Source organism: Thalassophryne amazonica, chromosome 5 (genome assembly GCF_902500255.1).
Source record: "Thalassophryne amazonica chromosome 5, fThaAma1.1, whole genome shotgun sequence".
NCBI lineage: Eukaryota > Metazoa > Chordata > Actinopteri > Batrachoidiformes > Batrachoididae > Thalassophryne > Thalassophryne amazonica.
The window spans coordinates 316,009-341,808 of NC_047107.1; positions in this window are offsets into that span (position 1 = coordinate 316,009).

Here is a 25,800-nt window from a genome sequence, read left to right on the forward strand (position 1 = left end):
CTGCTGGTTAATGATTTAATTGTGGATCATCGTCTGCTCGGATTATGTGAGACCTGGTTTAAACCCACAGCTGTCCTTCCTCTGAACGAGGCCTGCCCACCGGCGTACACTTTTAGTGTCACATGGTGTGAGGAAAGGCGGGGTGTTGCTTTTATTTATAAATCCAGGTTTACTTTGTTAACTGTTGGGGATCATGAATATAATTCATTTGAGCATCTGATTCTCCGTTATGCCCACGATGCTACGTACTGTCAGGGTCATAAAACTGGAAATCAGTGATGTTATATTGTCACTGTTTATAGTCATTTTTTATTGTGTTTTTAATCTTTATTTCATTTTGTTCTGCCTTTTAAATGGTGTTTGTGAAGGTGATTTGTCTTGATTTGGCACTATATAAATTAATAAATTTGATTTGAAAATTTGATTTATAATATAATATCAATAAAATCTATTAATATGTTTATGCCACAGACATGAATGAGTGAAGCTCCTCACCATGTCATTTAGGTCCTTCAAACTTTTTTTTCAATAAATGGTTCTGGGGAGCATTAGCATGGCTAAAACCCTTTGCCCCCCAGAAGCTCCCCAGCTGCAGGCCTCTTAAGGCCCTGTCATTTTAAGCATTTTTCTTTATTTTCCTCTCACATGCTTGGAGAGTCCTCACCATCTCATTTTTAGGCCTTTCAGAATTTTGTTCAGTACAGTGGTCCCCCTCCATTAAGACCACCTCAACTGCAGACTAAAAGGTGCCACATCAGAGGGGGGGCCTTTGTTCGGGGGGAGACAAAACCCAGCATGTGTACAGTACTTGATTAACATATTGCTACAAGCATGAAGTTTGGGGGAAACACCACGGACTGACTACAGTCAGAGACAAAGCATGTCTTCCGCTCAGTCTATGTTTAAAAATCACAACGCAAGAATTGTAAAAAAACAAATTTACCATTTGTTTGATCTGCGTTTTACCAACATTGAAACCAACAGCTAACTTTCAGCAACCTGCTGTTTTCCCATTCAAACCAATGACTTTCACCTTTTCTTCTCATGTTTAAGTTTTTATTTTCTGGGATGCAGACGTTTTGCCAACAGGAGTCATTTTTCTTTGTTCTTTTGTTTACTGGAGTAATTTCACAAGTTCACGTTCACGGGAGAGTTTTGACACGATTTCTGTAGGAAGACCTGGTTGGGGCGTTCCACAGAATGGCCGCGGCTGAGGGGACTTTCATCCTCTTGAGTGGGCTGCTGGCTGCGTTCTTAAGAGGTGAAATCAACAGATAGACAGTTGCTGCAGTACAAATGTGGTCGTGTATGAGGGGTGGTCTCTCCTAATGAGGGGGACCACTGTAAATCCTTCATGGAATTTCAACACTAAATAGTCACCGACCTCATGAGCTGTCAAGGTGCGCGCTGTCTCTCACTTTAGCCTTCCCCATTTCAGTGTCGACTGTCCACTGAATTTGCGTGGGATCTCTTCTTTGTCTTTTATTTCATTTTATTATTACTTGTTTTATTGAGAGAAAAAGAAATTCTAATCCAATTACATTTTTCGGTGAATCTTATCGGTTAATCATGCGAGGTTTCAGACCGTATGATATCGGTGTAACGGTGGCAAAATATTTGGACCATTTCACATTTGGATGTATTACTCCGCGCCGTGACCGGTGTTGGAGCGACGCTGCCTCGGCTCGACGGTAAGCCTCGCCGGCTGAATTACCGACAGAAAAATAAACCGTGCAAACGATGGAATTGAATTAGAATGGGAATAACTCCCTTGTATCTGATGAGTTAGTTGTGTCTGACAGTTGCAAATAGCCGTTTTTTTTTTGGTAAAACTCCTTTTTACCAGCTTTGCTTACGCGTCACCAGTAAAGCTCAATTTGCGGCCGTATAACCAGAATGACTGTCTGCAAATCATCAGACACAACAGGGCTATTCCTTAATTAACACAAAAACCTTACAGATGGTGAACATACCAAGCAAAAACAACATACTGATAAACACGTTAATCTTCTGTACTGTTTTTTTTTTTTCTTTTCCCAGGAAGTGTTCAACATATGACATTTCCTGTTTCACTGTGGACTCAAAACTTGGCACTTCCTGTTTGGGCCTCCCTGTACCATGGGTGAGCTTGCGCTGGAGCCAGAGGCACCAGCGCATCGCTCATATTATTATTTGCTCCTTCATGCTCAGACTATGAAGTTGATGGATCCATTCTTGGGTATGTCTGAAAATGTGGTGAATCTGTCATGTGGGTGGTCATTTCTTGTTTGCATTTTGTATTTTCATTGTATTCATGTTTGGATTTTTCTTCATGTTCAGGTTTTGTCTGCTTTGTGTTTGTCTGACTGCATGCTCTTGTCTTGTGTCTGTGTGTGTCTTAATAATAATAGATTTTATTTATAACTCACTTTATATTGGAAGCAAATCTTAAAGTGCACAGTACAAAGAACAATAAAGAATAAACAATACAGAAACAATAAAAAAGTGATAAAAGTAAACAGAAAACAAAACAATATGGCAATTAAATTAAACAACAGAATGAGTCAAAAGAGTCAGCCAGGGAAGGCCTTTCGAAAAAGGAAGGTTTTTAGCCCCTTTTTAAAAGCATCCACTGTCTGTGGAGCCCTGAGGTGGTCAGGGAGGGCATTCCACAGACGGGGAGCAGCAGCCTCAAAGGCCCTGTCGCCGATGGTCTTGAGCCGAGTCCTGGGTGGGTGCAGGCAGTGCAGCAGGCCTGACCGGGTTCTAGATAACGTATGTGGGTTGAGGAGTTCGGTAAGGTAGGTGGGGGCTACACCATACAGACAGTGATGGGTGTGAAGGAGGTGTCTTGTACCTTTTGCTTCCCACGGCCTCTTCCTGGTTGTTCTCCCACACCTGTGCCTCATTTTGCCTAATTGCACCTGTTATTTGAACCCTCTGTTTTCCCTCTGGTCTTTGCCAGTTTGTTGTTCCTGGTGTCTCCGTTCCAGCCTTTTTTCACAGTTCTTGATCTTGTTTTTGCCTTGATGTGTTATTTAACCTTTTGCCTGTTTTTGACGCTGCTTTAGTCTCATGATTTGGATACGGTTGCTCATGTTGGTGGCTTGCCTACCTGTGTACTTGGTTTATCAGTAAATCCATTCTGGATTTTCACTCTATGTCTCTGTGTGAGTCTCACATTTGTGTCCAGCCTTTTTGGGTCCAAGATCCAGACAAAATCAACCGCATTTCAATTATTTGTCACCTTGTTTTAGTTATCCTTCAAATCGGTCGCTGCCACACGGCTCACTGCCATGTTCTTTGCATGCTTGGAACTGGATGTAGTGTTTGTATGTGGAGGTCAGATGACACTGACGTCATGGACCGATAGCCTTCAGAAAGCACCTGGTTTGAATTTATGTCAGTTCATCCAGATGGGAGCTCCTGTACTCACTTGATTTGTTTTTTCCCTCTTTTTTAAATGAATGCAGTGGAAGCAGATGGGGGCGTGGCTCATCTCCATCGTCAGTCAGTGAGTCAAACCCAGAACCTGCTTCAAACGGGATCAGTTATCCAGATCACCCACGTCATGTGTTTGGTGACTCAGCTGCCTTTCTTCTGCACTTGTGTTAGTTCTGAAAAGATTTATTCTCTAATAAGATCATGAAAGGATTATTTTTTCATCTGGTGAGCCTGTAGCAGTGCCGCCTTGCGTAGCTCAGGACTGGGTGGATATCAGCGAGAACATCCATCAGGAGGGAGCGGACAGACAGCAGAGTCACAGCAGCGAGCACAGGCCAAAGAAGGAACCTTTATTGGAGGTTCCCTCCGCAGAAAGTCACATTCCTGACTGAGTGCCAGAAGGTGGAATGCTGAGTGGGCGCCGCTCCAGCTCTTCAACGGCTGATTGTCTCTTTGATGGTCCACCAGCTCTCCGTGGTGATTACCGCAGATTGGCAGGAAACCATGCGTGATGTTTCTGTTTTGAGTCCTCGTAAAAGCTCTGAGAGCCACGTGCTGGCGTTTGTTGTCTGGATTCTTAACGACGTGCCCGTTAAGGGAGTGCAGCTGTTATCGTGTTTGCTGAGATTTCACTTCCTCTTTCTTATTGCCTGGAAGTCGCAGTGCTGCGAGTTTTACTGCTCTTCCCAGAGTCAGGTCAGGTGTGATTATTGTGTCATCCTCCAGCGTTGGCGAGGCGACCATGGCCATCTGGTGAATAAGAACAACCCCAGGTTTCTTTTCAGCACTGTAGCCAGGCTGACAAAGCTCTATTGAGCTGAGTATTCCTTTAACTTTAACTAGTAATGACTTCATGACTTTCTTTGCTAATAAAATTTTAACTATTAGAGAAAAAATTACTCATAACCATCCCAAAGACGTATCGTTATCTTTGGCTGCTTTCAGTGATGCCGGTATTTGGTTAGACTCTTTCTCTCCGATTGTTCTGTCTGAGTTATTTTCATTAGTTACTTCATCCAAACCATCAACATGTTTATTAGACCCCATTCCTACCAGGCTGCTCAAGGAAGCCCTACCATTATTTAATGCTTCGATCTTAAATATGATCAATCTATCTTTGTTAGTTGGTTATGTACCACAGGCTTTTAAGGTGGCAGTAATTAAACCATTACTTAAAAAGCCATCACTTGACCCAGCTATCTTAGCTAATTATAGGCCAATCTCCAACCTTCCTTTTCTCTCAAAAATTCTTGAAAGGGTAGTTGTAAAACAGCTAACTGATCATCTGCAGAGGAATGGTCTATTTGAAGAGTTTCAGTCAGGTTTTAGAATTCATCATAGTACAGAAACAGCATTAGTGAAGGTTACAAATGATCTTCTTATGGCCTCAGACAGTGGACTCATCTCTGTGCTTGTTCTGTTAGACCTCAGTGCTGCTTTTGATACTGTTGACCATAAAATTTTATTACAGAGATTAGAGCATGCCATAGCTATTAAAGGCACTGCGCTGTGGTGGTTTGAATCATATTTATCTAATAGATTACAATTTGTTCATGTAAATGGGGAATCTTCTTCACAGACTAAAGTTAATTATGGAGTTCCACAAGGTTCTGTGCTAGGACCAATTTTATTCACTTTATACATGCTTCCCTTAGGCAGTATTATTAGAAAGCATTGCTTAAATTTTCATTGTTATGCAGATGATACCCAGCTTTATCTATCCATGAAGCCAGAGGACACACACCAATTAGTTAAACTGCAGGAATGTCTTTCAGACATAAAGACATGGATGACCTCTAATTTCCTGCTTTTAAACTCAGATAAAACTGAAGTTATTGTACTTGGCCCCACAAATCTTAGAAACATGGTGTGTAACCAGATCCTTACTCTGGATGGCATTACCCTGACCTCCAGTAATACTGTGAGAAATCTTGGAGTCATTTTTGATCAGGATATGTCATTCAAAGCGCATATTAAACAAATATGTAGGACTGCTTTTTTGCATTTGCGCAATATCTCTAAAATTAGAAAGGTCTTGTCTCAGAGTGATGCTGAAAAACTAATTCATGCATTTATTTCCTCTAGGCTGGACTATTGTAATTCATTATTATCAGGTTGTCCTAAAAGTTCCCTAAAAAGCCTTCAGTTAATTCAAAATGCTGCAGCTAGAGTACTGACGGGGACTAGAAGGAGAGAGCATATCTCACCCATATTGGCCTCTCTTCATTGGCTTCCTGTTAATTCTAGAATAGAATTTAAAATTCTTCTTCTTACTTATAAGGTTTTGAATAATCAGGTCCCATCTTATCTTAGGGACCTCATAGTACCATATCACCCCAATAGAGCGCTTCGCTCTCAGACTGCAGGCTTACTTGTAGTTCCTAGGGTTTGTAAGAGTAGAATGGGAGGCAGAGCCTTCAGCTTTCAGGCTCCTCTCCTGTGGAACCAGCTCCCAATTCAGATCAGGGAGACAGACACCCTCTCTACTTTTAAGATTAGGCTTAAAACTTTCCTTTTTGCTAAAGCTTATAGTTAGGGCTGGATCAGGTGACCCTGAACCATCCCTTAGTTATGCTGCTATAGACGTAGACTGCTGGGGGTTCCCATGATGCACTGAGTGTTTCTTTCTCTTTTTGCTCTGTATGCACCACTCTGCATTTAATCATTAGTGATTGATCTCTGCTCCCCTCCACAGCATGTCTTTTTCCTGGTTCTCTCCCTCAGCCCCAACCAGTCCCAGCAGAAGACTGCCCCTCCCTGAGCCTGGTTCTGCTGGAGGTTTCTTCCTGTTAAAAGGGAGTTTTTCCTTCCCACTGTCGCCAAGTGCTTGCTCACAGGGGGTCGTTTTGACCGTTGGGGTTTTTCTGTAATTATTGTATGGCTTTGCCTTACAATATAAAGCGCCTTGGGGCAACTGTTTGTTGTGATTTGGTGCTATATAAAAAAATTGATTTGATTTGATTTTTGATTTGCAGACCAGCTGTAAGACTGTGGAACGCAGAAGATAAGTATGTTTGTGGGTGATGGACAAGTTTCTTCGTTCCTGCCTCACAGAAGGAGAACCCAGACGGTCACTGAGTTTGGACATTATTTTGGTGTTTTATAGACGTGTTTTCCAGAGCAGATGTCGCACCTGTAAAAATGCCTCTTGATGAGGAAAGTACATCAGATTTTCTGCACCAGAGTATAAGATAGACTATAATCAGCTACACTTTTTAACTCAGCGTTTCCCTTGTGGTGACTTTAGCAGTGGACAGGCACTCGGTGTGCCCCATGTGCACACCACAGAGTTGCAGTTACTTAATGGAAGGACTTTTAAGTTCCAAAAATAATCATGATGAACAAAACACATTTACTGAATAACATATTGGATGTGATGTGACCCACATGAACACAGATTGCCCAAAGCACTGGAAAAACTGCAATAAAAACACGAGTCCATGTGAACTGTTTCCCTCTATAAATACCCATTATTAATATGTATATGTCACAGACATGAATGAGTGAAGGACTTCAGTATTTCACCATCTCATTTAGGTCCTTCAGACTTTTTTTTCAGTAATTGCTTCTGGGCACCATTAGCATGGCTAAATCCTTCCTGTAATTTACACACTGAGTAGTCACTGACTGACCTTGTGTGCTGTCAAGGTGCACACTGCCTCTCACTTTAGCTTTCCCAGATTCAGTGTCGGCATTTAGAATTTCCTGTTTCAGTGTCGACTGTGCAATGAATTCCCATAAGATCTCCATTTTCTTTTGTTTTAAATTGAGAGAAAGAAAAAGTTACACAATCTTTCAATCAATCAATCAATCAATCAATTTTTTTATATAGCGCCAAATCACAACAAACAGTTGCCAATCTTTCAATCTTTATCTTTATTCTCTTTGTACTATACTAGAGAAGCTTGAATCTTCAACTGAACTGGGTTGCTTGACACGAGAACATTTCGCTTCAAATCACAGAAGCTTCCTCAGCTAAAATTCCTGCTCTGGTAGTCTGACTTTTGTCTGACCCTTGTTGAGAAGAACAAACAGAAGGGTCCTTTCACACAGAACACAAAAGATGCAGAAACTGGAAGAAAATCCACAAACCAAACATGAAATGGTGGAAACATTCCACCTGCTGTCGTGAGGGACGCACGGACGCACAGGCGTGCACAACACACCGGTGATGGTGTATTGAAAAAAAACACACGCCATAAACTAACACCGCAATTTGTTGAATCCCTCTTATCAAGCAGACAATCCAAGTATGAACCATCTGTTCCTCTGTAGATGACTCATGGTCACAAACGTTCAGTCATGACATGACATGACATGAATGAAGTGGTGCTCTCTTATCATGTCCACATCTGCTGGCCCGGCATGTCCAGCTGGCCTCGCGCGCGTGTCCGGTCCAACACGCGTGTCCTATGGGGAGCGTACCGCAGGACAGACACCGCGTCATGTGGAATAGAGCTCATGTGGATGACGTGACATTCAGAGCACCTGTCTGTGCATGACCTGTTCACATGATCTGATGGTCCATTTCACCTGGGAAAGTCTGTCAATGTGCACGCCGTGCGCTCGCTTTCTGCAACCCATTGCAAAAGCCATATATGTGTTATGTATTTCCATGTGAGGACAGCAAGCAGACACCGCACGTCACAGTGGACAGTTGTAAGGTCATGTCACGTCTAAACGCGGTACGTGTTTCCTAGCTGTGACATCCAGAACCAGAGAACTCAACAACTGCTGCTCTCAGCGGCCACCCACGCCCCCTGTCAGTTCAGCGCACACACCAAAGTGTCACTTTCTGTTTCTGTGTTATGTGATCATTTGTTTTAGTTATTTATTATGTAATTGTGTATGTAGTTATTGTAGCACTTATTAATATACCTGTTCTGATGGTGGTCTCTGTGCTTTTAATGTGACACATCGTGTGCAGCTGTCAGTGAGTCTGTGGTGGATGATCAGCTGGGAGGCGGCTCGCTGTGCTCTGTGCGCTCAGACATGGCTGGCCACTCCCCATTTGTACATGCATATCAGCATTTCATGCAAGTGTGCACCCCCTGGCATGCCACATGTGTTTTGGGGGGGGGGGGGCGCGCAAAACACACGCATGCCACATGTGTAGGTGGGAGCCGTCACACTGGCATGCCACATGCCACATGGCATGAGTGTGGCTTTTCAATGCCACACTCATGCTCATCCAGCTCGAAAGTGGTCGCCTGCTCACTATTTTTGTACTGACAGCGTGAATGCCCACACATTTTCAAAGAGTCGAGCGAGTGGTGTTGGATGTTCGTGTGTCACCTGGAATGTGGCCGACACCTGCTGTGAGAGGGATCGAATGGGCTCTCACAAGACACTCTCTGTCTTTCAGCTGCTGGTGTGCACAAAGAGTTGTAAAGACAGGTGTATGAGGCATTAGAGGCAGCTTCGATTTTTCACAAATGGCATGCAATTCCTCCTTTGTGCACTAGTCCTATCAATTTCTGTAAATCTAGGTAATACCTCAGTAATGGCACCCGCCTCAATAGCAGTGTGTAGTGGCTGGGTTGAGGCATCCATTCTGGTCAACTTGTTCATCCATTCCTGCATTTAGGGTCAGAAATAACATCCCAAAAAATGTTGAGACAGGGGCAGTTTATTATAAATATAAGAATTGCCAATGTTAATGTCAATGTCAAAATTTATTTATATAGCATATTTAATACAGAAAAACTGCCCAAAGTGCTGGACACACCCAAAAAATAATAATAATAATGATAATAAAAAAACAGCAGGAACAAAATGGCTAAAATGATAATCACAACCAAATCAGGAATCGGCTAGCTTGAGTCAAAAGCCAGAGCAAACAAATGACTTTTTAACCAAGACTTGAAAATATTTAAATAATTAAATCATCACTTTTACAGCAACCTAGCAACCACAGGGAAGCAATGTGACAACCCAGCTAACAACCTAGCAACTACGGGAAGCAACGTGATGGCAACTAGATGGACAAATTCTTGATGAAATGTAGAACAGAGTGGAAGGAGATACGGTTCCAGAATATTTCCAAACCTGTTCTGGAGACAGACCTCGAGCTCAATAAGTCACCAACTGATCTGAAACAAACACTATGAAACATTCAAACACTGGGGTCACACTGTTTCTGGATTTCACATTTAAAGGATGATCTGTCTGTGCACAGCCTGTCTGCACACGGTCTGTCTGTGCGTGACCTCTCTGTGCGTGGTCTGTCTGTGCGTGACCTCTCTGTGCGCGGTCTGTCTGTGTGCGGTCTGTCTGTGCGTGGTCTGTCTGTGCGTGACCTCTCTGTGCGCGGTCTGTCTGTGCGTGACCTCTCTGTGCGCGGTCTGTCTGTGCGTGACCTCTCTGTGCGTGGTCTGTCTGTGCGTGACCTGTCTGTGCGCAGTCTGTCTGTGCGTGACCTCTCTGTGCGCGGTCTGTCTGTGTGCAGCCTGTCTGTGTGCAGCCTGTCTGTGCGTGGCCTGTCTGTGCGTGGCCTATCTGTGTGCAGCCTGTCTGTGCGCAGTCTGTCTGTGCGTGACCTCTCTGTGTGCGGCCTGTCTGTGCGTGACCTCTCTGTGTGCGGTCTGTCTGTGCGTGACCTCTCTGTGTGCGGTCTGTCTGTGCGTGATCTCTCTGTGCGTGGCCTGTCTGTGTGCAGCCTGTCTGTGCGCGGTCTGTCTGTGCGTGACCTCTCTGTGCGTGGCCTGTCTGTGTGCAGCCTGTCTGTGCGCGGTCTGTCTGTGCGTGACCTCTCTGTGCGTGGCCTGTCTGTGTGCAGCCTGTCTGTCGCGGTCTGTCTGTGCGTGACCTCTCTGTGTGTGGTCTGTCTGTGCGCGGCCTGTCTGTGCGTGATCTCTCTGTGCGTGGCCTGTCTGTGTGCAGCCTGTCTGTGTGCGGTTTGTCTGTGCATGACCTCTCTGTGCGTGGCCTGTCTGTGTGCAGCCTGTCTGTGCGCGGTCTGTCTGTGCGTGACCTCTCTGTGTGTGGTCTGTCTGTGCGCGGCCTGTCTGTGCGTGATCTCTCTGTGCGCGGCCTGTCTGTGCAGGACCTGTCTGCGCACGACCTGTCTGTGTGCGGTTTGTCTGTGCACGGCTTGTCTGTGCACGACCTGTCTGTGCGTGGCCTGTCTGTGCACGACCTGTCTGTGCATGGCCTGTCTGTGCACGACCTGCCTGTGCGTGGCCTGTCTGTGCACGACCTGTCTGTGCATGACCTGTCTGTGTGCGGTCTGTCTGTGCGCGGTCTGTCTGTACGTGACCTCTCTGTGCGCGGTCTGTCTGTGCGTGACCTCTCTGTGCGTGGCCTGTCTGTGTGCAGCCTGTCTGTGCGCGGTCTGTCTGTGCGTAACCTCTCTGTGTGTGGTCTGTCTGTGCGCGGTCTGTCTGTGCGTGATCTCTCTGTGCGCGGCCTGTCTGTGCACGACCTGTCTGCGCACGACCTGTCTGTGTGCGGTTTGTCTGTGCACGGCTTGTCTGTGCACGACCTGTCTGTGCACGACCTGTCTGTGCACGACCTGTCTGTGCACGACCTGTCTGTGCATGACCTGTCTGTGCACAACCTGTCTGTGCACGACCTGTCTGTGCACGGCCTGTCTGTGCACGACCTGTCTGTGCACAACCTGTCTGTGCACGACCTGTCTGTGCACGACCTGTCTGTGCACGACCTGTCTGTGCACGACCTGTCTGTGCATGACCTGTCTGTGCACAACCTGTCTGTGCACGACCTGTCTGTGCGTGGCCTGTCTGTGCACGACCTGCCTGTGCATGACCTGTCTGTGCGCGGTCTGTCTGTGCATGAGCTTGATAGATTTCTTAAATCATGAAGTGGGGACACGAGAGGGAACATTCTGCTGATCTCTCCAGATGTATCAAATACTCGTTTAGCAAATGTGATCCATGATTCAAGACCAGTTTATTAGATTTTAACAGTTGTCCTTTGGAGAAGTTTTCCCAAATTGTGATGGCAACTCAGTGTGCAGCCTGGATTCATCATCCACTACTTGCCAGGCTGGTTGAGGAGTTCTGGTCATTGTTTGGGCCTATCTTGTTGATTATTGTAAACTTATCGGTCACCATTGGTTCCATCTGGCTGTAAAGTGGCTCCTGCTAAAGAAGCCTAGTTTGTATTCTGGGTGATTGGAGAATTATACGTCTATTTCCAATCGATCATTTTTCTCCAAAGTGCTGGAAAGGCTGGTTGCAAAGCAGCTTCTTCGCCCATCTGTTAGTAGTCGAAGCCCTTAGGGCTTGGTGCTTTTGGAAGAATCTGAACCAAACATATTTGGCCCGCTCATCCTCCATATCATACTTTTTCAATTTCTGATGAGTGCCCAGACGGGCCCAGACTTCTTGAATTTCCTGTGCAGGACTTCATGCAGTTACAATGCAGGGGGATGGCACAGGCTTCGGATGCATTCCAAGGTTGTCCACAGTGGTTGCCATGAATTTTCCCCATCCTGGTGACATCCCTGGCATTAGGCATTCCTGTAATTAGGAATCTACAGCAGGCCACGGAGCAGGTGATTAGAGACCCTGCAAGGCTTATGACAAATGTGGTTGTGGAATCCATTAGCTTAGTGGGGAAATTAGTGCAGAAAATCCACTATGATGATAGTGCAGTTTATCTGCCAGGGAGGGAAATTCAACAAGTTAAGACTGTGGCCTGCTCCCGTAGACATGTTCATAAAAATCATAGAGGGATATGCTTTGCAAACTTAACCCCTTAACGCCTAGTAGACAGACTTGTGGATAGTTTAAACTGCTCAAAAAGGACACTCAACATGATTGCACCACCTGTGTTGAAACCACGCTCCCCCAAATCACAGTCACCTTGGTTCAATGATTACCTGCGTGACCTCAAGCATAAAGCAAGAGGTCTAGAACGGAAATGGCGTCGTTCAAAATTAGAAGTATTTCACCTTGCGTGGCGTGATGCTATCTTAGACTATAAGCATGCATTATTGGCTACAAAGCAGACTTACTACTCTGATTTGATCAACAAAAACAAGCATAACTCAAAGTTCTTGTTCGACACGGTGGCAACACTTATTTATGGACAACCACCTGTAGTTCGCTCTCCTTTTACAGCACAAGATTTCCTAGATTACTTGGAGAAGAAAATAGATCAATCAATCAATCAATCAATTTTTTTATATAGTGCCAAATCACAACAAACAGTTGCCCCAAGGCGCTTTATATTGTAAGGCAAGGCCATACAATAATTATGTAAAACCCCAACGGTCAAAACGACCCCCTGTGAGCAAGCACTTGGCTACAGTGGGAAGGAAAAACTCCCTTTTAACAGGAAGAAACCTCTAGCAGAACCAGGCTCAGGGAGGGGCAGTCTTCTGCTGGGACTGAACATCTGACACCAGTAGAGCATGACAGTGTTCTATTATTTATTTTTGACACAGGTTATATCAGACGGTTATCTAATTACAACTTGGCTTTTCTTTTTTTTTGAAAATGCCTTTTTTTACAAATAAAAAAATGTAGTTTTACAAAAGCACATCTGTAAACACCAACACATGACACACCTCACATTAACGTAATGGTTTACATAATGTATGAGTCAAACCAATCGGTGTTAGCGGAGGCACATTTTACCCAGAATCCTTTGTGATCTGTCTGTGTTTGTTACTTCAGAATTAGTGCATTATGCAACATTAAAAGATATATTTTAACTTTGTACAAATGACAGACTTGACAGTTATTCTATCAGTATTCATTTTATTTATACACCAAACCATAACTCAGCATTGCTTTATTTTCCAAGACCTTCTCCCCGCCTCACGGCATTGTGATTGAGCAGAGAGTTGAGCTTCATAGCTCTTCTCAGTTTGCGTCTGTGCTGGAAGCCATGTAGTAAACAGGGGCTTCCAGCAGGGGGCAGGATGCTCAAAGACAGAAGTGCTGACTCATTGTTTGGGTCTCTTGTCACCTTTAGTGCTTCCAGCGATTGTGGTGTTAAAACTCAAAATCAGCTTGTTAGTAGTTGCAAGTGTACCAGAGACAATACTGGAATTTATCGGTTATCTGTAACTTCTGATACATTTTTGGGTGGTTTATCGGTTTATAACTTTTGAGTTATCTGATTATCTGTTATCGAAGTTAATTTTTTGGTTATCTGTGCCCACCACTGAATATAACCAAATCAATCAATCAATCAATTTTTTTATATAGCGCCAAATCACAACAAACAGTTGCCCCAAGGCGCTTTATATTGTAAGGCAAGGCCATACAATAATTATGTAAAACCCCAACGGTCAAAACGACCCCCTGTGAGCAAGCACTTGGCTACAGTGGGAAGGAAAAACTCCCTTTTAACAGGAAGAAACCTCCAGCAGAACCAGGCTCAGGGAGGGGCAGTCTTCTGCTGGGACTGGTTGGGGCTGAGGGAGAAAACCGGGAAAAAGACATGCTGTGGAGGGGAGCAGAGATCGATCACTAATGATTAAATGCAGAGTGGTGCATACAGAGCAAAAAGAGAAAGAAACAGTGCATCGTGGGAACCCCCCAGCAGTCTACGTCTATAGCAGCATAACTAAGGGATGGTTCAGGGTCACCTGATCCAGCCCTAACTATAAGCTTTAGCAAAAAGGAAAGTTTTAAGCCTAATCTTAAAAGTAGAGAGGGTGTCTGTCTCCCTGATCTGAATTGGGAGCTGGTTCCACAGGAGAGGAGCCTGAAAGCTGAAGGCTCTGCCTCCCATTCTACTCTTACAAACCCTAGGAACTACAAGTAAGACCTTTCTGATTTTAGAGATATCAGATGACGTCAAGTTAAACATATCCCGGTATGCCTTAACCCAGCCACTACACCCTGTTATTGAGGTGGGCACCACTACTGAGGTATTACCTAGATTTACAGAATTTGATAGTATCTCACTTGGCATGCTGACAAAACTCGTAACATCAACAAAAAGCACAGCCTGTTTATTTGATCCTATACCAACAAAACTGTTTAAGGACCTGTGGTCCACTCTTGGGCCGACTGTGCTGGAAATTATTCATCTTTCTTTAACTTCTGGATCTGTTCCTAAATGTTTCAAATCTGCAGTGATTAAACCATTACTTACGAAACCTAATCTTGACCCTATTGTATTGACAAACTATCGGCTGATATCAAATCTATCATTTTGCTCTAAAATTCTGGAAAAAGTGGTGTCACGGCAGCTCGTAGACTATCTTACTGAGAATAATCTCTTTGAGCCACTGCAGTCTGCTTTTAGAAAATATCATTCCACAGAGACGGCTCTCACTAAAGTGGTGAATGATCTTCTGCTTACAATGGATTCAGACACCACTACGGTTCTGGTGCTGTTAGATCTCAGTGCTGCATTTGATACAGTGGATCATCATATTCTACTTGATAGGCTGGAAAATCATTTTGGGATTACTGGGAGTGCCCTTGCATGGCTGACATCATACTTGACCAGTTGTTCTCACTGTGTTTTGTACAGTAACACTACCTCTAACCTTAGTGACATGAAATTTGGGGTTCCTCAGGGGTCTGTCTTAGGCCCTCTGCTTTTCTCCCTTTATACAGCACCCCTTGGGCACATATTGCGGCGTTTTGGGATTACCTTTCACTGCTATGCAGATGATACTCAATTATATATGCCGATAACTGCTGGTAATCTCATTCGCATAAAATCCTTAGAAGATTGCCTTATATCAGTGAGAAGCTGGATGTCTAGAAACTTCCTACTTTTAAACTCTGAAAAGACTGAAATGATGGTTCTTGGTCCAGTGAGACATCGGCATCAATTTGACCAGTTAACACTCAGCCTAGGCTCGTGTGTCATACATCACACTGACAAAGTGAGGAACCTTGGGATAATTTTTAATCCTTTGTTGTCCTTTGGCCTCCACATTATAAATATTACTAGGACTGCTTTCTTCCACCTGCGAAATATAGCGAAGATTTGTCCCATCCTGTCTTTGGCTGATGCTGAGACCCTGATCCATGCGTTCATCTCATCTAGATTGGACTACTGCAATGTTCTAATTTACCGCAGTCTAGCATTAGAGCTCTCCAATTAGTTCAAAATGCTGCAGCCAGACTTTTGACACGATGCAGAAAGTTTGACCACATTACACCCATTTTGGCGTCTCTTCACTGGCTTCCTGTCCCAGTGAGATCAGATTTTAAGGTTCTGCTACTAACCTATAAAATTATTCATGGACTGGCACCTCCCTACCTAGCTGACCTAATTAAACCTTACGTACCGGCCCGGGCTTTACGTTCTCAGGGTGCAGGACTACTTTGTGTCCCTAGCGTGAATAAGAAGTCTGCTGGTCACAGAACTTTCTCTTATCATGCCCCTGTTCTGTGGAATGATCTCCCTGCTTCAATAAAACAGTCAGATCCTGTGGAGACTTTCAAGTCCAGACTTAAGACGCACTTATTTTCACTTTCATATGGCTAGCATACTGGTACAACATTTGTTTTACGCTTTTTACTCTTTTAATACATTTATTAGTAATTGGAGCAGGCTGCGGCCTCAACTTTACCTAAATTCTGGGTCTTTTAGTGAAGTTTAGGGCTAGTGGCCGGTGGTCACCTTAGTATTTCTTCTGTTTTTCTTGTTGTTTAATGCTGACAAATTATACAGTATTTCTTGTCTTTCTGATGCCTGATTCTGTTTTTTCTCTCTTTTTAAGGTACAGCTCCATCCAGAGATGGGAGTTGTGTTTGTGTTGGCGACCCTCCTGTCCTGTGCACCAACAGAATTTCTTTTATATTTGTCCCTGAATTGTTCTGTGAATTGTTCTGTAATTTATGTTTGTATCATGGCCGAAGTAGAGGGTCACCCCTTTGAGTCTGGTCTCAAATCAAATCAAATCAATTTTATTTATATAGCGCCAAATCACAACAAACAGTTGCCCCAAGGCGCTTTATATTGTAAGGCAAAAGCCATACAATAATTACGGAAAAACCCCAACGGTCAAAACTACCCCCTGTGAGCAAGCACTTGGCTACAGTGGGAAGGAAAAACTATAAGTAACTATAAGCTTTAGCAAAAAGGAAAGTTTTAAGCCTAATCTTACAAGTAGATAGGGTGTCTGTCTCCCTGATCCGAATTGGGAGCTGGTTCCAGAGGAGAGGAGCCTGAAAGTCGAAGGCTCTGCCTCCCATTCTACTCTTACAAACCCTAGGAACTACAAGTAAGCCTGCAGTCTGAGAGCGAAGCACTCTATTGGGGTGATATGGTACTACGAGGTCCCTAAGATAAGATGAGACCTGATTATTCAAAGCCTTATAAGTAAGGAGAAGAATTTTAAATTCTATTCTAGAATTAACAGGAAGCCAATGAAGAGAGGCCAATATGGGTGAAATATGCTCTCCCCTTCTAGTCCCTGTCAGTACTCTAGCTGCAGCATTTTGAATTAACTGAAGGCTTTTCAGGGAACTTTTAGGACAACCTGATAATAATGAATTACAATAGTCCAGCCTAGAGGAAATAAATGCATGAATTAGTTTTTCAGCATCACTCTGAGACAAGACCTTTCTAATTTTAGAGATATTGCGTAAATGCAAAAAAGCAGTCCTACATATTTGTTTAATATGTGCATTGAATGACATCCTGATCAAAAATGACTCCAAGATTTCTCACAGTATTACTAGAGGTCAGGGTAATGCCATCCAGAGTAAGGATCTGGTTAGACACCATGTTTCTAAGATTTGTGGGGCCAAGTACAATAACTTCAGTTTTATCTGAGTTTAAAAGCAGGAAATTAGAGGTCATCCATGTCTTTATGTCTGTAAGACAATCCTGCAGTTTAGCTAATTGGCGTGTGTCCTCTGGCTTCATGGATAGATAAAGCTGGGTATCATCTGCGTAACAATGAAAATTTAAGCAATGCCGTCTAATAATACTGCCTAAGGGAAGCATGTATAAAGTGAATAAAATTGGTCCTAGCACAGAACCTTGTGGAACTCCATATTTAACCTTAGTCTGTGAAGAAGATTCCCCATTTACATGAACAAATTGTAATCTATTAGATAAATATGATTCAAACCACCGCAGCGCAGTGCCTTTAATACCTATGGCATGCTCTATGTAGATGACCATGGGTCATCTACAGAGGAACAGACGGTTCATACTTGGTAAGAGGGGATACGTCCATCTCATTGTTGATTTCAGGCATTTTCCCACACATTTTCCAGCCAGAGATGGTAGCGCAGTGGAAAGGTTTCTGGCTGGCAATCAGTAAAGTGCAGGTTTGAATCCCATGGGTGGAATGTATTTTTCTTTTTTCCACAGCTGCGGCGCGATGTGTTTCCATACATACCAGCTGTTTTTTAATTTTTTTATTTATTCCACAGTAGCGGTGCGATGTGGTTACACATGCTGCAGTTGCTCGTACTGTGTTCATGCACCTTCACAGCAGGATTGTACATGCTTGCCCGTTGGTGCAATGTTTTTGTGGTTCGCAAATTCGAACTGTTGCGCCGTAATTCACCCAAATTAACGCTATGTGTGAAGGCGCCCTCATAATGGCACAACATCTGAATTCTCAGGTATGAAATTTTGGGTATCCCAGGGCTCAGTTTTGGTCCCTTTGTTGTTCTCCCTGTATGTTGCACCTCTGGGCCAGATTATTCAGAGACACGGTATTGAACTCTACTGTTTATGCTGATGACCTCCAGTTGTATCTGCCGGTCTCTGTAGGCAACATCCCAGATTGCAAAACTAGAGTCTTTTGTGTGGTGGCAGTAAAAAGCTGGATGTCTGCAAATTTCCTGCTTTTGAATGAACAGAAGACCGAGATGATCGTTGTTGGCCCTTCCAGACCAAGACATCTCTCTGAAAAATTAACATTGTCACTTGGTGCCTGTGTGATTCATCAAAAGTGAAATAATCATAAACCTTGGTGTGGCTTTAGATTTGTCATTGTTTTTATTGTTTGCACACTAGAGAGGTTGTAAAGACGGCTCATTTTCATTTGCGTAACATTGCAGTGATCACACCTACTCTCTCTATGGTAAATACAGAAATTTTGATTCACACCTTTGTGTCTTCCAAAGTTGACTATTGTTATGTCTTATTTTCTGGATTGCTACATAAGAGTAAGAGATGTCTACAGATGGTACAAAGCACTACTGCTAGAGTTTTAACAAAAAACAGGAGATTCGATCACATCATGCCCATCCTGACTTCCCTTCACTGGCTCTCTGTGACTCTAAAAGCAGATGTCAAGGTTTTATTACTGATTATAAGGCTCTAAACTGACATGCATGCAGTTATCTTGCTGAACTTGTTGAGCCTTATGTGCCTCCTCGTACCCTGCGGTTGCTGTATGTGGACCTGCTCTGTGTCCCAAGGGTTAAAAAGCAGTTTGCAGGTTTTTGAGCCTTTTCCTACCGTGCTCCAGTCTGCCTGTTGGGATTCAAAAGGCAACTTCCACTGATTGTTTTAAGACTAATTTAAAAACATTTATTTTCTATTACTTTTCATTATCCATCGATCCATCCATCCATTTTGTTCCGCTTATCCTAGGTCGGGTCGCGGGGGCAGCAGCTCAAGCAAAGCCGCTGAGACCTCCCGATCCACACACACCTCCCCCAGCTCCTCCGGGGGAAGCCCGAGGCGTTCCCAAGCCCGCTGAGAGACGTAGTCCCTCCAGCGTGATCTGGGTCTTCCCCAGGGCCTCCTCCCGATGGGATGTGCCCGGAACACCTCTCCAGCGAGGCATCCAGGGGGCATCCAGAAAAGATGCCCGAGCCACCTCAGCTGGCTCCTTTTGACATGGAGGAGCAGCGGCTCGACTTCAAGCTCCTCTCGAGTGACAGAGCTCCTCACCCTATCTCTAAGGGAATGCCCAGCCACCCTGCGGAGGAAACTCATCTCGGCCACTTGTAGTCGCGATCTTGTTCTTTCGGTCATGAGCCATGAGTCTGATGACCATAGGTGAGGGTCGGAACGTAGATTGATTGGTAAATCGAGAGCTTTGCCCCCGTACTCAGCTCTCTCTTCACCACGACAGTCCGATACAGCGACCGCATCACTGCAGATGCTGCACGGATCCGTCTATCAATCTCACGCTCCATCCGTCCCTCACTTGTGAACAAGACCCTGAGATACTTAAACTCCTCCACCTGAGGCAAGGACACCCTACTGACCTGAACAGGGCAAAGCACCTTTTTCCGGTCGAGAACCATGGCCTCGGATTTGGAGGTGCTGATCTTCATCCCAGACGCTTCACATTCGGCTGCAAACCGCCCCAGTGCATGCTGAAGGTCCTGGTTTGACGAAGCCAACAAGACCACATCGTCCGCAAACAGCAGAGACAAGATTCTGTGGTTCCCAAACCAGACCCCCTCTACACCCTGGCTGTGCCTAGAAATTCTGTCCATAAAACTAATGAACAGAACCGGTGACAAAGGGCAGCCCTGGCGGAGGCCAACGTACACTGCAAACAGGCTTGACTTACTACCGGCAATGTGAACCAAGCTCCTGCTGCGGTCGTACAGGAACCGGATAGCCCTTAGCAAAGGACGCCGCACCGCGTACTCCCGGAGCACCCCCCACAGGGCGCCTCGAGGGACACGGTCAAACGCCTTCTCCAGATCCACAAAGCACATGTGGACTGGTTGGGTGAACTCCCATGAACCCTCGCGCACCCGATGGAGGGTGTAGAGCTGGTCCAGTGTGCCGCGGCAAGAACGAAAACCACACTGCTCCTCCTGAATCCGAGGTTCAACTATCGGTCGATTCTCCTCTCCAGCACCCTGGAACAGACCTTACCGGGGAGGCTGAGGAGTGTGATCCCCCTGTAGTTGGAACACACCCTCCGGTCCCCCTTCTTAAACAGAGGGACCACCACCCCGGTCTGCCAATCCAGGGGTACTGTCCCCGACCGCCACGCGATGTTGCAGAGACGTGTCAACCAGGACAGTCCCACAACATCCAGAGACTTAAGGTACTCAGGACAGATTTCATCCACCCCAGGAACCTTGCCACCAAGGAGCTTTCTGACCACCTCGGTGACTTTGGCCTGGGTGATGGACGAGTCCACCTCTGTGTCCCCAGTCTCTGCTTCCTCTTCGGAAGATGTGACGATGGGATTGAGGAGATCCTCGAAGTATTCCTTTCACCGCCCAACAACATCCCCAGTCAGGGTCAGCAGCTCCCCACCCACACTATAGACAGTGTTGGCGGAGAGCTGCTTCCACCTCCTGAGGCGTCGGATGATTGGCCAGAATTTCTTTGAGGCTGACCGATAATCCTGCTCCATGGCTTCTCCGAACTCCTCCCAGACCCAAGTTTTTGCCTTTGCGACTGCACAGGCTGCAGCACGCTTGGCCTGCCGGTACCTGTTAGCTGCCTCCGGGGTCCCACCTACCAACAAAGACAAGTAGGACTCCTTCTTCAGCTTGACGGCATCCCTTAGTTCCGGCGTCCACCACCGGGTTCGGGGATTGCCGCCGCAACAGGCACCAGAGACCTTGCGACCACAGCTGCAGGCGGCCGCATCGACAATGGAGGTGGAGAACATGGTCCACTTGGACTCAATGTCTCCAACCTCCCCCGGGATCTGGGAGAAGCTCTCCCGGAGGTGGGAGTTGAAGACCTCGCTGCCACCCAGTCCTCTCTGCACCCAACCCCCATGGCCCCCTCTGCAGGTAGTTAACCCACAGGAGGGCGGGCCCACATCGCTCTTTCAGGCTGAGCCCGGCCGGGCCCCGTGGGCTAAGGCCCGACCACCAGGCGCTCGTGTGCGAGCCCCAACCCCAGGCCTGGCTCCAGGGTGGGGCCCCGGCTCCGCCATACCGGGCGACGTCTCGGTCCTTGATTTTGTGTCGGTCATGGAAGCTTTTGAACTGCCCTTAGTGTGGCCCGTCACCTGCTTTTCATTAGTTTTATCTTATTTTTAATCTTGCTTGTACAAAACTCTTTTTATGATTTTAAATGTTTTTACTTTATTGTTCAACAACAACACTTTGATTTTTTTCATTTAAAGTGCTTCATAAATAAAAATATTTCTAGTATTATTATTATAATAAAGAGAACAAGTGCAACCGGACATTTGTCACGTAAATTTGGATCACCTCCCAAATTTAATGGTTTCTTCCATGGCCTAATAGCCATCTGTGGTGAAAAGAACATGAGAATCTGTGCAGTAATTTTGATGTAATCCTGCTAACAAACAGACAGACAGACAGACAGACAGACAAATAAATGCAGATGATTTTATTACGTCCTTGGAGGATGTAATTAGTGAACATATTGAAAGAAGGGAAGTAGAAGTGAATAGGACGTATAGTAAGAGGAGACTGCCGACACTGAACACTGACTGAACGACAAATGAGAAAGACGTGAAGAACAGCTGGGGGGGTAACTGAAAGGAAAGGCAGAACATGATGGATGGATGGATGGGTAGATAGATACTGTAGATCAGGGGTGGGCATCGAGGGCCGGGACACTGCAGGTTTTCCATGCAACCATTCACCTCAGCAGGTGGGTTGCTGATGAGCTTCTCCTCTGAACATAAACACCTGGTTGTCAATGAAATCACCTGCTGAGGTGACTGGTTGCACGGAAAACCTGCAGTGTCTCGGCCCTTTATGGCACATGATTGCCCACCCCTGCTGTAGATGGATGGATGGATGGATAGATACTGTAGATGGATGGATGGATGGATAGATACTGTAGATGGATGGATGGATGGATGGATGGATGATAGATACTGTAGATGATGGATGGATGGAAGGACGTCTTATCTTATCGTTTTTTCACTTACCCGGTGAGGCGGGGAGGCGAGCCCCGAGCGGGCTCTCGCTTCTGGCGTCAAGCGCCCGGCCCACCTTTCTTTGCTAACAAAATTTTAACTATTAGAGAAAAAATTACTCATAACCATCCCAAAGACGTATCGTTATCTTTGGCTGCTTTCAGTGATGCCGGTATTTGGTTAGACTCTTTCTCTCCGATTGTTCTGTCTGAGTTATTTTCATTAGTTACTTCATCCAAACCATCAACATGTTTATTAGACCCCATTCCTACCAGGCTGCTCAAGGAAGCCCTACCATTATTTAATGCTTCGATCTTAAATATGATCAATCTATCTTTGTTAGTTGGCTATGTACCACAGGCTTTTAAGGTGGCAGTAATTAAACCATTACTTAAAAAGCCATCACTTGACCCAGCTATCTTAGTTAATTATAGGCCAATCTCCAACCTTCCTTTTCTCTCAAAAATTCTTGAAAGGGTAGTTGTAAAACAGCTAACTGATCATCTGCAGAGGAATGGTCTATTTGAAGAGTTTCAGTCAGGTTTTAGAATTCATCATAGTACAGAAACAGCATTAGTGAAGGTTACAAATGATCTTCTTATGGCCTCGGACAGTGGACTCATCTCTGTGCTTGTTCTGTTAGACCTCAGTGCTGCTTTTGATACTGTTGACCATAAAATTTTATTACAGAGATTAGAGCATGCCATAGGTATTAAAGGCACTGCGCTGCGGTGGTTTGAATCATATTTGTCTAATAGATTACAATTTGTTCATGTAAATGGGGAATCTTCTTCACAGACTAAAGTTAATTATGGAGTTCCACAAGGTTCTGTGCTAGGACCAATTTTATTCACTTTATACATGCTTCCCTTAGGCAGTATTATTAGACGGTATTGCTTAAATTTTCATTGTTACGCAGATGATACCCAGCTTTATCTATCCATGAAGCCAGAGGACACACACCAATTAGCTAAACTGCAGGATTGTCTTACAGACATAAAGACATGGATGACCTCTAATTTCCTGCTTTTAAACTCAGATAAAACTGAAGTTATTGTACTTGGCCCCACAAATCTTAGAAACATGGTGTCTAACCAGATCCTTACGCTGGATGGCATTACCCTGACCTCTAGTAATACTGTGAGAAATCTTGGAGTCATTTTTGATCAGGATATGTCATTCAAAGCGCATATTAAACAAATATGTAGGACTGCTTTTTTGCATTTACACAATATCTCTAAAATTAGAAAGGTCTTGTCTCAGAGTGATGCTGAAAAACTAATTCATGCATTTATTTCCTCTAGGCTGGACTATTGTAATTCATTATTATCAGGTTGTCCTAAAAGTTCCCTAAAAAGCCTTCAGTTAATTCAAAATGCTGCAGCTAGAGTACTGACGGGGACTAGAAGGAGAGAGCATATCTCACCCATATTGGCCTCTCTTCATTGGCTTCCTGTTAATTCTAGAATAGAATTTAAAATTCTTCTTCTTACTTATAAGGTTTTGAATAATCAGGTCCCATCTTATCTTAGGGACCTCGTAGTACCATATCACCCCAATAGAGCGCTTCGCTCTCAGACTGCAGGCTTACTTGTAGTTCCTAGGGTTTGTAGGAGTAGAATGGGAGGCAGAGCCTTCAGCTTTCAGGCTCCTCTCCTGTGGAACCAGCTCCCAATTCAGATCAGGGAGACAGACACCCTCTCTACTTTTAAGATTAGGCTTAAAACTTTCCTTTTTGCTAAAGCTTATAGTTAGGGCTGGATCAGGTGACCCTGAACCATCCCTTAGTTATGCTGCTATAGACATAGACTGCTGGGGGGTTCCCATGATGCACTGTTTCTTTCTCTTTTTGCTCTGTATGCACCACTCTGCATTTAATCATTAGTAATTGATCTCTGCTCCCCTCCACAGCATGTCTTTTTCCTGGTTCTCTCCCTCAGCCCCAACCAGTCCCAGCAGAAGACTGCCCCTCCCTGAGCCTGGTTCTGCTGGAGGTTTCTTCCTGTTAAAAGGGAGTTTTCCTTCCCACTGTAGCCAAGTGCTTGCTCACAGGGGGTCGTTTTGACCGTTGGGGTTTTACATAATTATTGTATGGCCTTGCCTTACAATATAAAGCGCCTTGGGGCAACTGTTTGTTGTGATTTGGCGCTATATAAAAAAATTGATTGATTGATTGATTGATTGATAGATACTGTAGATGGATGGATGGATGGATGGATGGATAGATACTGTAGATGGATGGATGGAGGTCAGTCATGCCATGTCAACAGAACAGGATTTTCTGTTGTGAAAGTGTAGTGACACAGACCCACAACAGGGGGCGCAAATGAACGGTCAATAGATGAGCCAAAAATGAACAATTTAATGTTGTGAAGGTGCACAACGAACATACAGACAATCTCAGAATATGATTACAGTCAATCCACAAAGGTGACGTGTGGGCAGGCTCGAGGATAGAAGATGTCTGTCCTGAGAAGAGCCGGAACCACACGATTTCCGCCGCCAGTGAACCTGGTGAATACTGGAGCTGCCAAGTCCCGAATTCCCAGGTGATCACCGTCCCCGACTGTCGGATCTAGTACTGCTGGCGAGAACAAAGACAGTCAAGTGTGGGTGTGTGTACACCCAGTAACAACAACGGTGGGAATGCCACCTCCACCTCTCACTCAATATGTTGCAGAGTACCGCAGTGATTCCTCAGGGGAAAAGAGTGCCGTCCTGCACTCACTCAGCCTCCACGGAAAGAGGGACCGGTACTCCTGCAAACACTCACAATATACAGATACGTTGTAACACAAATGGCTGAGAATATTACCTCCAACGAAGTACGATATCTCGGCAACGAGGTGGAGTTGACGTCTGGTCTTTTTGGAGTGAGATGATGTTGAGTAGATGGGTGACAGCTGTCAAGAGATAATGAGTGACAGCTGTCACACCCGGCTGTGTCCGTGGCGGCAGCGCCCTCTCGTGCCTGAAGCCTGCACTTCAGGCAGGGCGCCCACTGGTGGTGGGCCAGCAGTACCTCCTCTTCTGACGGCCCACACAACAGGACCTCCCCCTCAACGGGCGCCCGACCAGGCTTGTTCGGGTGACGGTGGTAGAAGTCGGCCAGGAGGGCCGGATCCAGGATGAAGCTCCTCTTCACCAAGGAGCGTTCTTCGGGTCCATACCCCTCCCAGTCCACCAAGTACTGGAACCCCCGGCCCATCCGACGGACAGCGCACCGTCCAAGCCGGCTCCCCGTCGATGATCTGAGCAGGAGGCGGCGCCGGTCCGGGAGCACAGAGGGGTGAGGTGTGGTGAGGTTTGATTCGTGACACGTGAAAAACCGGATGAATCCGCAGTGAAGCCCGGAGTTGGAGCTTCACTGCAGCAGGACTGAGGACTTTGAGGATCTTGAATGGTCCGATATATCTGTCCTGAAGTTTAGGGGAGTCCACCTGGAGGGGGATGTCCTTCGTGGAAAGCCACACCTCCTGCCCTGGCTGGTAAGCAGGGGCCGGGGATCGCCGGCGGTCTGCATGGGTCTTCGCCCTCATCCGGGCCTTCAACAAGGCAGAACGGGCGGAGCGCCACACCCGACGGCACTTCCGCAGGTGGGCCTGGACCGAGGGCACACCGACCTCTCCCTCCACCACGGG